General features: G+C 31.4%; 1 pseudogene; it reads right to left on the bottom strand.

Annotated features, from left to right (window-relative positions):
- Positions 1-1,309: 1,309 nt before the first annotated feature.
- On the bottom strand, positions 1,310-2,377 carry LOC120203532 (annotated as a pseudogene).
- Between the last annotated feature and the right edge of the window lie 9,846 nt (positions 2,378-12,223).

Raw genomic sequence — 12,223 nt, 5'->3', positions numbered from 1 at the left:
TATTGACCAAAAATAATCTTCAATTCTGCACTTCTCATCATTAGTGCCCAAAGTTTTTTTATTATTATTATTGTGAATCGACATAATCTTATAATAAAATATTTGTTTTATTCTTATTTCTTTTAAGAACTTTAATATTTAATGCTTCATTTTGAGTAAAGAAATTATTAGTTAAATAACAATTAATGTTTGTTATTGATGTGATAAATATTATATATATAAGGTAATGACATGTCATGTGTATATGAATGATAATATGGCAAATGATACTTATTTAATATGATGGCATAATATATGTCACATGTACATAAGTAATGTCGTGACATATGTTACGTGTACATAAATGATGTCTTGACATATGACACATGTACTTAAGTGATTATGTGGTATATATCATGTCATTACGTTAGACACGACGAAATTGTAATATTTCTATAAATATTGATCATTATTTTTTAGTAGTTTTCGTCCAATTATAGAGTATTTTGCTCCAAAAAAAAAAAATAAGTAGCAGTTAAAATGACTATTTTAATTATATGAAGTCATTTTATGATGATTAATTATACTTCACTTTATTCAGATTCATATGTATTTTATGTTATTCATATTTTAATAATTCAAATCAATTAAGTTTGAAACCTGTAAAATGAGTGAGTCTGATTATCTAAAATTATGTGAACCCTATTCATGTGTAACATATGTTGGATACGTATGAAGAAAATGACGGTTCAAATAACATAAATGATATTGGCAATTAGACAAGACCAAATGTCCTTCCTCCTCCGCCAAGCAATTTCTAGCTCAACTTTCTAAGGGCCAAATGTTCTGATGCATCTGCAATCTGCTCCTAAACGTATCAGAGACGAACATATAATTTTATGTTCTACTCACAATCATTGAAGTAATGAGTAAAGCTTCTCAAAGTGAAAAAACGTGCTTCCGAATCCGGTATAGACGGTAAGTGTAGAGAAATGCGGCCACCGTCACCTCCGAAAACGATACCAAGTTCAACTTCCAGAAATGCTGAAACCCAGAGAACCCTTCATATGCATCAATCGTGCAAAGCAAGCAAGCAGGGATGCTCATGAACGCTTCTTAATTTGAAGCTAAAGTTATAGGAAGAATTTTACCTGTGGATTGGATATTACTATTCCCATTACATAAGCCGTTAAATCAAAGGTAGACTGAAGTGAGTTTTGAACTCCTCCCACGATGCACTGGTCGGATTAGGGAACATAATCATGTGTTTACATAGAACAAAATGCAGTAACACCAAAAGAATAAGAGAGGATTTAATCATATATGGTACCTGCATTTGTCGGATGGCGGATAAGTCGAACATCCACAAACCGAGCCGAGATGTCGCAACTCCGGCCATCAGCATATATGCTGATAACTGGCTGTTTTTGACCCATACTGAAGCCACACATACCAGCAGGCAAGTCCACTGAATCAAACCTCAAAGACAAATAAGATCTTGGGTCTGTTTTCTGTATGGAGTATCTAAAAGTACTTGAGTGTACAATGGCTAGTGTTGTTTATACCTGAGACCAGATAGACCATAGTCCGGTTCTGAGTGTCGAAATACGAGATTTAAGCACAGGGTACACAACCGTTGCTGCTATTCCAATTGAAGCACTAATTCCACGAGCTATTTCGATTACATATGCAGGAATCCCTTCCCATTGCAAGACTGCCGTCATCAAATTCCCGAAACTGAAGAAAAGACCATTCACCGGTAATGAAACGAAAAAAATCCCAATGTTCAATTACGTACTTTCATTACTTCTGAGTTCAAAGCTCAGACAAAAGTAGAATTCATAAGCACTCACCTTAGGACAGTGAAAAACAACAAAGCTAAAGCAACTCCTGCTAAACTGAAGTCTTGCTGCAAATATACGATCCATGCATCGAGGTAGGGAACCTTAGTGATCCACTCAATGATTCTCCTTGCAGAGCTGTCGCCAGAGGATGCTGAATTCTCTCATTCATTGAACAAAGACTTATTTCTTTCTTGAGAAGTTGATATGATGTCTCCCACTTGATCACTTGGTGAAACTCTTGAAATCAGCCTTCGGCTGCTGTTTATGCCTAAAGCCGGGATCCCGTCGTACACCGACATAAAAAGCCAATATTCCACCCATACGGTTATAGTTGTCCACAGCGCAAATGCCATAGTCGATGCTTTTAGTGATACGAAACTGATAATGAGGCCACTTATAACTTATGCCACTAACTTGCAGGTTAAGTCGATACGTCTGATAACCGAGTTCATATCAGTGAGTAAACTAGGAGGATTGCCTTCTGAGATTACTACCAACCTGTTCTTGAAAAACAAAAGAGCTTCGCTAACCATATCTTTCAACTCAAATAGAGAGAATTGAAGAAATTGAGATTGCAAAAACTACATTCTCAATTACAATTTACCATTCTCTTTCAACCAGGATGTAGTGATATTAAATCCATCAATTAAATTCACCCTTTTTCTAACAATCCCCACATGAATGAAATTGATGATTTAATTAAAAATATTTCGGCACGATGTAGTGATAGCCTCTACGATTGATAGTTACATAGGAAAGGTAGGTGTCCTCCTTTGAACCTTCCCTTGTGATAGTAAATTCACTTTACTGGATAAATAGTAGATGCGATGTCCTTGAATTATTTTTTCGTTTGTGTAAATGATGACATACTTCACACAGTTACCTCTCTGACAAGAATTTAGTTCTCATGGATATGTCCTTAAAGCCATGGACATTCGCCTGGTTCTCCAAGAGTTTGAGAGAACTATGTCCCAAAAGTCTCCTTAAAGCGGCCCCACTTCACTCTCACATAGGTGACTTATGTTACTCGGCTCACCGCAGCACACAATGGTCATTAAAAGCTTTTGTTTAACTTATATCACTTTGATCATTGTTTACATCATAGGAACGGACTTGGGGGTAAGAAACACCTACAGTGGCGTACAGGGGGTTAATTAGGTTGTCCCTTTGAACCTAGATCTTAGGATCTCCAATCAACAAGGTAGGGTTTTCCTTCACATAACACCTTTAAATTTCATGGGCTTTAGTCTCATTCCTTTAGATGTTTTCTCAACTTGATATCGATTTAACCTTTTGGTTAGCGGATCCACAATGTCATCCTTTGATCTTACAAAATCAACATCAATAACTTAATTTGAGATCAATTGTCTATTGTATTATGTCGATGACGCATATGTCTCAACTTACCATTATACTTGCTAGTCACAATAAAAGCACACTGTAGGCACATTTTCAACCATTCAAGAATATTCTTCATGACATTCCAAAGCTATTCAGCTTATTCTCCAGATTTATCTAGATCTTCAAACTCAGATTTCACTATGAATATTGTTATAACCGTTTTCTTAAGGATTTTCATGACACAACTTTTCTTACAGTGTGAAACAAATTCTCTTGTGTCGTTGATATATTGAATATCAAATTCCAACTAGCATCAGTCTATCCTTCTAAGAATAGGATAGTCAAAGAAAATACAATCTATTGTTTAGGATTTATTTTTATTTGTTTTGGTAATATGACAGTTACCTTTCAAAGACATCTACATTTCCAAGTATTTGTATGGCATAGGTTTTCAACCTTTTCATAACACATATGGTGTCTTGTTCTTTTTCTTTCCTGGGGACCTTATTTAAAAGGTAATTAGTTGACAGAACAACGTATCTCTCCCCCACATGTTCTGTGACAACTCAGAATTTCTTAGCATTGCGTTCATTGTTCGATTCTTCTACTTTGATACTTCATTTATTTTATGAAAATATAGTCATGTCACTTCGTGAGTAATACCATGTTGTGCAATCTTTTTATCATCTTAATTTATTTATTAATTTGGTTTTCAGCTTCATGTTTATAGAAAATAATTTTTTTATAACTTAGTTTTGCTCTTTTAGCAAATATTAAATTAAAAAAATGTATAATAAGAAAAATTAGGTTTGTTATGATGGAATTCTTACCCCAATCATTATATAAAATATCTTAATTATGCAATTATAAATTTATTATAATTTTAGATATTTAATTTTTTAATAAAACTAAATATTCACTTTTTATTTTTTAAAATGGATTAGTATATCATCAAACTTCAATTCATTTTAATTATATATATTATCTATTTTCTTGCTAATTTCCAATTCATTAGTATATGTGTTCTATATATTTTCTATTTTCCTTGCAAATTTTAACAACAGCGTTACAAGAACTTGACACTTGTTAATAATGAATTGATTTAATTTTGTCATTTTATATTCATTATTGATATTACCTTCATTTAATTTTTAAAGCCTTGTTAAGATAAATGGCCAGTGGTCAATAGGAGCTAGGCATACTGACCAATGGCAATCTGAGCACCGACGTTTGTTCCTTTGTTGACTTTAGGACTGCAGCCAGTTCCATTCCGGCGGCCATCACCATCATATCCCTTCGGACAAGAACAGTAAAAACCTCCCGAACGTGTTGTGACATGCAGATGTGCATGGCTTCAAAGTTTCACTCACCTTCATCTGATAAACCCGAATCAAAGTTTTCATCTTTCGATAGCCATGGAACCAACCAACTGAAGCTGTGATTTAACTTAAAAAGGGACAGTTTAGTAATTTACCTCGGCAGCCATTGGAGAGGTAAGACCTTCAAAACCATAGCTACACCTACAAAAATACCCATTACCAAATTCCGGTTCACGACAGACACTGTTCTCTTTGCAAGCGTACGTTTCAGTATCTTTATTCGCTTCACTGCAATTCTGATTCCCAATGGTCCAATCAAGACCCATCGGAAGTTTCCAAACCACATCGGTTCTTTTAAGATCGGAAGTAGAGAACTCGTACTCTCCGTCCACCACCACAAATCCAAAGGTACATTGATTGGAGCTTAACAATCCGGAATGATTCGAAAAACTCCCGAGGCTGATGTTATAATCACGCACTCCTCTCGGAATATTCGCCTGACCGCAGCTAATACCGGAGCAAGAACCGTTTGTGACATCAGATATTCCATTACATAACGACAGACACCTGGTCGTGTAATCTTGTCCGGTGCTTCCCATGATGATGGCAATCGTGTCGCACCCAATGGCTGTTAACTTGTTCTTGGTGCTCGATATGTTGAATAGACCAGTTATCACCCATGTCTCGTAACGAATTGTAAACTCGACCCCGGATCCGCAACTCGCCGCCATCGAGATCGATGTGGAGACGTCGATGTAGAACGCTTTGGGAGGCTCGGTAGTGTTTGAATTGTCGAATCTATGAAGAATTTGCTTTCCATGAATAAATGTGTAAATGAACCGAGCTTGAACGAACAAGACTATGTTCGTTTTTGTTTGTTTATATTTGAAGGTGTTCATGTTTGGTTCGTGTTCGTTTAATTTTTCAATATCATGTTCATGTTCGTTCATTTATTTTCGAAGGTGTTCGTGTTCGTTGATTTAACTTTCGCGAACGTATTCATTTAGATGTTCGTTTAAACGTGAACATGTTCGTTTATCGTTCGTTTAGCGTTCACGAACATGTTCGTTTAGCGTTTATGAACATATTCATTTAAACATTCGTAAACATGTTTGTTTAGAGTTCGTGAATATGTTCGTTTGGCGTTCGCGAACATGCTCATTTATATATGTTCAAAAATGTTACTAAAAATAGAAAATATAAATTAAACAGAATAACCTAATAAAACTTATATACCAATCCACAATAACATAATACAATCTTAAAATATACTAGCAATATTTAGAACATCCATAAACATTTCCGTCTTAAAACATACTTGAAAACAAAATGGAACAACTAAATCATAAGAGTAGCGGTTCAGCAAAACGTCATTTGTCACGTATCGAACAACACAGTCAAAACAACAAAATAAATGGCAGGCACAGCAAAAATTTCCCTCCTAAAACGTTAATCAATTCACCTGCAGAGCCTAAGAAATAAAAACAAACATCAAGAATGGTCTAACGAAATTAGCAGCAACATAGACAATTATAAACATAAACATTTAAAGTTGGAGCATAAACAATTAGCAGTAACATAAACATTTAATTGTAACGTACGATCAAATATATGGATGCGTTAATTTATACTTTGAGTATTTAATCTAAGAATAATTTTTACCGAAATATCACTCTCAGACCCATTAATTACATGTCAGATACCTCTCTCTTAATATTATAGATCTAGTACCCTTTTCTGACAAAGTGGCAATAGAGCGCAGATCACTATCCGCCTTCGCAGGGTTCTATCCGAGCTGGCGTCATGTAAGGGAAGACATGTATCGTCATCTGATCCTTCGGTGAACCTCTGATATATACGGAAGGAGCAGATCATGAAGCGCACCTTCCATGGGAAATGTTGACATGACGCCACGTGAGAAGCGTGTTTCAAGGGGCATGCCTTCCAAGGTCCACATCATCCCTCAAAGCATTTTAAAAAATATGCATTAAAAAAATTTAAAAAAACTATAAGGACTAACATCGTAATTTAATACATATTAGAGTGTTTAGGTTATATTTAGGTTATGTTTCTTAACAATGTGAGATAAAAGTTAAAAGGTGTATTCCTTAATTTTTTTATCTCTATATCTAATGAATCTACTTATACACTATTGTTAACTCCTTCGGGATCTCCCATTTAAAATTGTTGAAGCTCAGATACCTAATCAATTTTTTGGTTAGTATAAAACAACAATCTTGATTATCATAACGTGAAAAAAAAACACTTCCAGGTGCTTCTTACAGATATGTTAGACTCTTAAACTTGTCAATTTCATAAGGAAGTACATCTTGTAGCTTATTTCATCTCAAATTACTATAGCAAAAATATAATTAAATAAATTACATGAAAATTACTCATTATCTCATAATCTAGATTTAAAACAAAAGAACATATAGTATTTTAAGGCGTTTCAGTAGCTCGAATATAATTAATCTTATATTCCATCTTACATGAGTATACCATTCCCCCTTTGATATATATCAACTTCAAAATTTAATTGAGTATAAACCTTAATAATAAATATTAACCTAATGTAATTATTTAAATATATTAACATATAAAAAATATATAATCTTAATTAATATAAACATTAATAATAAATATTATCATAATGTAATTTAACAATAGTGTATAAGTAGATTCATTAGATATAAAGATAAAAAAGTTAAGGAATACACATTTTAGCTTTTATCACACATTGTAAATAAACATAACCTAAACACTCCAATATACATATATATAAGCTAATCTCATTAAAATTTTCAACTCATGAAACTAATAGTATTATATTACGATATTAGTCCCTATAGTTTTATTTTTTATATTTTTTTCAAAACATATATTTTTAAAATGTTTTGAGGGATGATGTGGACTTTGGAAGGTGTGCCCCTTGAAACATGTATTCTCACGTGGCGTCATGTTAACATTTCCCATGAAAGGCGAGTCTCGTGATCCGTGCCTTCTGTATATGTTAGAGATTCATCGAAAGCACAAATGACGATCGACGTCTTCTCTTACGTGGCGCCAGCTCGGACAGAACCCCGTGAAGGTGCGCATGGTGATCCGTGTTTTGTCAGAAAAGATACTAAACTAGTAATATTAGGAGAATTAATAGGTATGAGGGTGATATTTCGGTAAAAATGCCAAAAAATAAAAGTCCAACTGAAAATGAAATAATTTTTCATTATCTCAATTGAAGTAATGAAGCGGTCCAAACTCAATTAACACTGCGAGTTCAGCCCAACGTTAGCAGCCTAATGTTGTGACAATACGAATGTGCAATTGGGCTTCATATGCGTTCCACTATCACGTCTAGGGATGTTCAAATTTTTGAACTAATTCGGTTAATCGACCGAATCAAATTAGTTCGGTTAATTCGATCAATCACCGAATTAGTTCGGTCGATTAACGGTTAAGAAAATTTTTAGAATTCGGTTAACGGTTAATTCGTTTCGAAATCGATTAATTAACCGAAATTAAATTTTAAATATTAAATTTATTATATATAACATATGGACTTAACCCAAACCATTTAAAACCCAATTAATAATTTAAGATTCCATAACTTTTAAACTTAAATCAATATTAATTAATTAAAAAAATTATATAAAATTTTTATTTTATAATTATATATTATTTAAATTAATTGTAAACTGTTTTTTTGAATTAAAAAAATATTAAATATATTATATATAACATATGAGCTAAGCTCAAACTATTTAAAACTCAATTAATAATTTAAGATTTAATAACTTTTAAACTTAAATCAATATTAATTAAAAAATTTATATAAAATTTTTATTTTATAATTATATATTATTTAAATTAATTATAAACTGTTTTTTGAATTAAAAAATATTTAATTTTTATATAAATTCGAAATTCTAAAAAAATTCGGTTAATTTAAAAATTAATCGAACTTTATTCGGTTCGGTTCATATTTTCGAAAAAAAGTTCGGTTCGGTTAACGGTTAAAGAAAAAAAGTTCGATTAATTCGGTTAATGGTAGTTCGGTCGGTTCGGCCACCGAATGAACAACCCTAATCACATCATTTTCTAGCAACAGTAACCATTTTTTATTAATCTAAAATAAATATAAGATAATATTTCTTTAAAGATAATTTTTAACCGTTTAATATTAAACTATGACATTTTTTATATTCAAACCCAAAATACTAAAAAAAAATAATCTTTTTATTATTGATGTCGTTTAGTTCGTGCAGAAATTTCGACTTTTAGTGATAACAAAATCATAGTCTTGGATACCGTATTGAAGAACTCACCTTTGTTGAGTTGTGAGTTCACAAGATAACTGAACATTTTGGGAAATAACGATAAAACGAGTCTATATCGGTAATTACTTTTCAAAATGGGACTATTCTGATAAAAAATATAAACAATTTGTGCTTTTCTTTTTTAAAATCTTATTTAATATATTAACTATCTTAATAATATTTTAAACATAAAGTTTAAATATAATTTTATGAAAAAATTATAAAATTTATACCAATATTTTCTAATTTAATATTAAAAGTAAATATTATTTAAAAAATATATCACAAAAATATTTTCATAAAATATATTTATAGATAATTATATCTCGTGGATCAAAACTATAATATTACATTATAATAATATAACACTATTAAAAATGTATTAAGTAATCTCATATTCTCGTAATTTAATACTTACAGGAAATATTAGATTCTATAACGAAGCACCCGAACAATTGAAAATTTTGGAGTAAATAAAATTTGATTTGACATAAAAAAATCAAAATTTTTAATTAGACTCGATGTTAAAAATTTAACTCAATTTTATTCTATTTGTAATTTTATAAATTTGATTTGATTTAATTAAAAAATATTCAAATAATATTTGAGATATAAAATATAACTTAAATAACTCGAATTTTTATTAAGGGAAAACTACAAGAATGGTCATTAAAGTTTGAGTAATTTTACATTTTCCTCACAATACTTTCAAAAGTTACAAATTAGTCATTAATATTATCTATTTGTAACAAAATGGTCACTCTATCGTTATCCCGTTTAATTGATGATGAGACAACGTTAAAAAAAGTTTATTATTTAATTTTACGCCTAAAATACTACTAAAACATCAAATATATCCTTAGACAATAATTTTATATCTAATTTATCCAAAAAAAAATCTAATTTTTCAATTTTTTCAAATACCCACCACTACGTATTCCTCCCCTCCCCACCTCTCCCAACTCATCAGCTCCCAAATCCAAACGCAGTCTCAACTTTAGTGACCATTCTTGTGACACCTGATTAAGCGAGGAACGTAAAGAATGCTCGTAAGAACATCGTGGAGGCTGCTCAAAAGGGTGCCCAGCTTGTTGTCTTGCCTGCGAGTTGTGTTCCTGTCCTTGTCTCAAGGTTTCTCCTTTCCTGATGTTGGAATGAGGGTTTTCGTTAGGTAACAGTTTGTGGCGCATAATTTATAGCTTGGCTGTGTCAAATTGAGGCTTGGAAATTTTAGAAACTTGGTGGGTATTGGAAAATTGCGTCATACTCATACCAGATGAATTGAAACTGTAAACTAATTCATTGTTGCATAGAGCTACATGGATGCTTTTATGCTTCAATCTTGTCTTTCAGACATAGCTAACCTTGAATGGTGATCATGCGTTTTTAGCTAACCTTGTATTTGAAAAAATTGAAAATTAATTTTTTTTGGGATAAATTAGATATAAAATTATTATTTAAGGACCTATTTTATGTTTTAACAATAGTTTAAGAGTAAAATTAAATATTTATATTTTTATTAACGTTTTCATGTCATCAACTTAACATGTATAACAGTGGAGTGACTATTTTATTACAAATTATCAAAATCGATAATGTTAGTGACCAATATGTAGCTTTTAAAAGTTCAGTAGGGATAGCAAAAAATTACTCAAACTTTGGAAACCATTCATGTGCTTTGTCCTTTTATTAATTAGTGATTGATTTTTAAGTTTGAGTCGAGACCTCAACTTTATATATATATATATAATTTTTTTAAGAAATATGTCATATATAGTTATAAAAACCCATTTAAATTGTTATCCATTAGCACCATAATATTTATAACGAAATTTAAATAAAAAGTCGAACAATTTCAATTTTTATTTTTAAGCTAACAAAACTCATTAATTTAATTAACTCAAATTTTTTTTTGTTCAATTTAACTCAATATAATACTCATCCTTATGTGAAATTACGAGTCACTCGTTCCACAGACAATACCCGATAGTATTAACTGACATTCAAATTCCATAATCACCCTTTCAATTTATTTAACTTGTAAAATTAACACAAACCAACTCACTTCAATAATTAAAGCAATCGTTGTTGTTCTTAGAGGTCACGAGTACGAGCACCTACAATTATATCAAGGTAATTGAGCGTTCATTATTAAATGATCGAAAATATTTAAAATAAATAATAATTTGTAATCACTTTAACTTATTAAAAAAAACTCGCAAAATTAATCTATACATTTACATTTTGATTAATTTAATTTACGGGTTTGTAAATATCATGCCGTTTTATAATGCCAATATTGTCTCTGGGACATGAAGATGCTGATATTTCGGAGTTTGACTGTTTGAACATGACAGAACAGCTCTATCCTGTCTTCATTGAAAACATTTGCTCTTCAACGCCCATGTTCTCAGCTATTATCCTGTTTTTATTATTTTTAATTTAACTAGATAAGATTAAATATTCATCTTATTTTTTCTGATTAATCTGAAATAAATAAAAGACGGTATTTATTTGAATAACTTTTAATTTTTTGATATTAAACACTTATACCTTTAATTTCGATACTCAAATCCGAATCTTAAAGAAATAACAACAATTATCTTTTTTAATCACCAACATACTTTTTTTCGTGCAACTAAGTATCATTGAAAAATGGTTTTTCAGGTGGATAAATAATATATGGGCAAAAAAAATAGGGCAGAGCAACGAAATCAAGAAAATAGAAAAACGACACGATATGAGTAAAATAGTTCGGTTCGGTTCGGGTTTACCTTTAAACGGTTCAGTTTCAGGTTGAATTAAAGAATCAATTATATTGATTCGGTTCGGTTTGAATTTTCCATATGGAACCCACTTGTTTCATATTGAACCGAATAGACAAATTTTTTTGAATTTATAGTTTCAAGTGAGTTTTTCATTGAAAAACGACGAACCGAACCGAAAAAACCGTATTATCGAATCGAACCGAAAAAATCAGTCTCACATAATTCTGTTTTTTAACCATTCTGTTTCGGTTTAAATTTTGAAAAACCGTCTATTTCGATTCTGTTCAATTTTTGATGAAAAACCGAACCGAACCGAATAAATCCCTAAAAAAAATCACAATAATGCTAAATTATTTGGTGGTCAAAATCGGATGCTGGAAATGTTGACTCTCGTCAAAGAGAATCGTTGATTTTCTTTATGGTCAAAACTAAAATGAATTTGTCGACGTCCCTCGATACTTCGTGTACCCACAAGCAAACACAATTGCTTACTGTTTTGCTCTTTCTTGGCCGCCACACCTGCTCCATGTTGAACCAAGTCATGTGAGATGACTTCTGAACACTTTGTTTACTCCATAATTGACCCATCACTAACATTAAAATATGATTAAAAAGGAAACGAAACCGCCTCTCAATCTTTCCCTATAAAACACCCT

This window comes from Hibiscus syriacus, unplaced genomic scaffold (genome assembly GCF_006381635.1).
Source record: "Hibiscus syriacus cultivar Baekdansim isolate YM2019G1 unplaced genomic scaffold, ASM638163v2 tig00009942_pilon, whole genome shotgun sequence".
Classification (NCBI taxonomy): domain Eukaryota; kingdom Viridiplantae; phylum Streptophyta; class Magnoliopsida; order Malvales; family Malvaceae; genus Hibiscus; species Hibiscus syriacus.
This window is presented reverse-complemented; position numbering and strand designations above follow the sequence as displayed.